We start from the raw sequence: 4260 nt of genomic DNA, 5'->3' as shown, positions 1-4260 counted from the left end.
GGGGGGGGGGGGGCACAGAGCAGGGCAGAGTGGCCGTGGCCACTCCTGCAGGGCCTACCTGGAGCTGGTGTCTCGTCCCTGTGCTGCAGAAGAATTGTCTGGCCGCTTGTCAACCCCCTTCCTACCCCACTCCCTGCCACACACCGCTGCCTTTGCATCTGCTGAAGAGAAGTTTGTCTCTGGCACACGGGATTTGCTTGGCCCCAGGCCCCAACTTTAATTCCCATGGCCCCATACAGTGTTAAAGGGGCCCCACACAAGCTGATTTGCCTCCGGCCCTGCACTCCCCCTAGGATTGGCTCTGCTTGTAAAGGTATTGGGGAAATTTCCTTTGAGCACTAGAACTGTGATGTCGGACAGAAAGTGATTTTTTCTATGAAAAATATTCTCCTACATGTGTTTTATTGTCTCTGTCCTTTATCTTTCCTCAGTGGTCATTCATTCTGATACATAGTTTTATCTTGTTTTATCCACATTGTTTCTATGAAGGCATTTGATGTATTGGAAGAAGTATACCACATTCTAAACATGTGTATGATCTGTAAATTCTTCTGGCTTTCTTTTGGGCAGGGCACTGACAGGTCTTGCATTATTGTTGAGGTAGGGTTGGTTCCCTTTAGATGCCTGTTGATTGGTATGGAATTTACTTTTGATGATAAGTTGGGCATATATTCTTTCACAGTTTATATCAGTGGTAGTCAAGCCACAAGTGGCATGGGCAGCCTAAACACCAAATGATGAGTTAAAGGGGATACCGAGGACAGGAGCTGGGAGGAAAAATTAAGTAAAAGGTAGAGATTGGAACAGCAGTTGGGGAGGAAGCAGGGGTTAGAGGTCAGTCTTGTTTCAAGGATTTGGCCCTATGGGAACTCTGGGGATAAGTGTCACTGAATACAGTATTGCCATGTCCCTGTGGTGATGTGATTTTGTGGTACTGGGTAACAGCAGTGGTTGATTATTAGAGTAGTGCTGTCTCATATTGAAATTTATGTTTGGAATGTTTTCCAAGAAGGTTGGCCATTACTGGTTTATATTATACTAAATTATTGGCTGCCAGTATTAGCCCTCCTGCAATTTCAACCAGGTTGTTATGATACGCACTGATTATAGTTATTTTCTCTTATATTACTTAGCATGGTCCCTAAGATGGAATGTATTCTAGATGTTCCCATTTTCCCCCCTAAGAATAAGGGTGGGAAAATGTCAGTTGTGGGTAATGGAAAAGAATTTGAAAAAAGTTGAATTTGAGAAAGGGAATTGATAAGTGGAGTATAAACGAAGTGTTGAATCACGTAACTGCTTATATCTTTGCCTTTTATGGTTTGTGTCAGTGGCAATGTAGCCTAGCAACCTTAAGTCAAAGTTAATGAAGGCTTTTCGTGAGGATTTTATAAAATATACATAATATCCAATGATGAAATGTAATATGTAGAATAATAGAAACAGGGCATTAAATTGATTTACTGTAGCCAAAATGAATTTGGTGTCAATATGAGATTTAAAATGAGTAAGTTATTTGGCTTGATACTGGAGTATAATTGTCTATCTGAAATCAGATTTTTTTTTATTTTTGGCATGACAGTTTTTGATAATTTAGATGATTCACTTATGCTTATGCTTTCCATTTTTCAACTGTTGATCTTCAGCCTTCAGTTATGAACAACAACCTTCACAATGACTAGGATGTAAGATATATTTTCTGATTATTTGTAAATATCATTAAAAGATATTACTGTTCACAGTGTGTGTGTGTATGTAGTTAATTGGTTATAGTTAGCATCAATTGCCCTTAAACTGATAAAAATCAAGAAAATAAATTGCTATTTTGATACAATTATAATTCTGTGTATGTGTTGTTGTTTGCATTAGATGGGCCAAAAAAATAGCTGAAATATTTTGGATTCAATAAGACTGGTATTTTCTTTTCTTTTCTTTTCAAAACTCTTGAATTATCCCTGAAATATTATTCTGTAGGCACTGACTATTCAGACTCACTTCAGGATCTTAATTTGACTATCACATTTTAATATATTTTCAAATTGCATGCACAGTGTGATTGGGGAACTGATTCAAATAATGGTACATTAATTACAGTTAAATTACAATAAAAAATTATAAAAGTACTCATGAGGTGATATATTTATTAATAACAAATTAATTTATCACAATTCATTTTATTGAAATAAATAGCAGATTAATTGTAATTGATGTGCCCATTAATTGTAGGTGTTAGTTTACTGGTAATTGTATGAATCTGGGATACATTCAGCTGCATCAATCACCATATGAGTAAGTATAATGTAGGCATTAGTTTTCTGGTTTATTCTTCAAACTCAGATAAGACTGAGTTTTTTTTTTTTAAAGAAAAAGACTGACATACATAATTTAGTTTACATTCAGCCAAATAAAAAACACATATGTGATGACTACAAATGTGATTTTTCTGAGCAATTCCTAATACTTACTGCTGTATAAAACTTTCTGAAGAGATTGGAATTCATATTGTCCCCTGACTATCTGACTGAAATCATGATCAATGATGATGGCATGATCAGATCCAGAAACAAATGCTGTTCTTTACATATTTCAATTTGTGTTTACAATAAAGCAAAATTAAGCCATATTTTCAAAAGATGGAAACTTGTCAGAAGTGTGAAGAAGGAAGAGAGTGCAAGGATTAAAGTGCTAAACTAAAATGCAAGGACAGAGGGTGTGGCAGGCCAATAGGGGGTGCTCCTTCACTGAGCCATACACCTCACTGCACTTGACCACCTTCCAGGCTCCAAGTGCCTCCCTGGGGGCACCTCACATCTGTCCAACCTCCTTCCTGGAGCACACCCACTAGCCTGGGGGTAATGCTGACACCACCTAGGGTCTGGAGTGATCCTGACTCTGTGTGCCCTGGGAAACACAGGCCTAGTAGCCCCTTGAAGGTACTCAACCCACTTCAAGAACTTGGGGTGCTTCCCTCAGTCTGAAGCACAAGTAGTGGTTACCCTTAGACAGCCAAACCAAGGGGACCCCAAGGCATAATCTAGACCCACTCCCAATAAATCTCCCATCCTAGGTACAAAGGAAAACTTTATTGGTTACAAGGAGTAGGTTTGGAATAGGGTACAGGGTAGAGCAATATCAGAGAAATCCCATAGAGCAAACTGGCACAACTGGATAGCCTTTGATCATGCATCTGAGTTACTGCAAGCTATATATCTAGTTAGATCTCAGTTAGCTTATTCATGAGTATCATCCAGAGGAAAGTAGAGATTTCCTCTGGAAGCAGGCAGGTCATTGATCATGAGTTTCAATAGAGAGCAAGTTTCAGGTGGTCCAGCTCTTCTCTGAGTTTTTCATCATGGCTACTGCCCCTCCCCCTGGACAGTCCTTAACTTATACAGACCTTATGACCTCATTTACCTGGTCCAATGGAGGCCAGCAATGGTCCAATGGAGCTGCTAGTCATCCAATTTGAAATGCATCACTGGTTGCTGGGTAGACTGGCATTGCCTAGAACAATAGGGAGCCTAAGCCCCACACCCAGGTGTGTGATGCCAGTCACATCGGCAGTGGGGGCAGGTTTCCTTGCTCCATCAGGAATGTATCCCACTCAGGATACCTAAAGAGATGTGAAGTCTGCCCTCTGCAGGGACCATGTTAACCAAATTGTCACAGAGCAGAGTTTTTGGGGAGAGACAGAGGTGACATTCTGCCACAGACAGAAGTTTCTATTCCTTGTTCTATCACAGGTTCCCTGTGGACATTTCCACCCCACTACACTGGGCCCAGGAGAGTTACCATGGAGCACCATACATGTTATTGCCCAGGGTATGTCAAATCACCAAAATGAGGCAATGCACCTGGGTCAGAGTGACACTGACAGAGCACCAATAAGCACATCAAGACAGAGAATCCAAAATCAGTGCTGGACACACTCTAAAGTGGCTACTTTGCCTTATTTCTGTTAGGAAGCAAAATCAACAGTCAGATATTCCTCTAAGCAATCCTGTTTATTTACAGATAATGTACATGTGTTCTATTTACTTCAGTCTAACTATTGGGAACTGCCTTAAATTCAAGGTTATCTTGGATTTGGATAAATATAGTGCTTAAGTCCTGACAACACTGAGCTACTTTGCACGCTTCATTCCAAAAGGTGCAAAGCATGAATCTTGTGTGAAGGGCTTGATCTAATAACTGTTTTTAAATTACACCCAACAAATGCCAGGGGGTGGCGGTGGTAATTCTTCCCTTGTTTGATTTAGT

This window comes from Gavialis gangeticus, unplaced genomic scaffold (genome assembly GCF_001723915.1).
Source record: "Gavialis gangeticus isolate Ggan-Ray unplaced genomic scaffold, GavGan_comp1, whole genome shotgun sequence".
Taxonomy (NCBI): domain Eukaryota; kingdom Metazoa; phylum Chordata; order Crocodylia; family Gavialidae; genus Gavialis; species Gavialis gangeticus.
The sequence above is the reverse complement of the archived record's forward strand: the minus strand, read 5'-3'. Positions refer to the sequence as shown.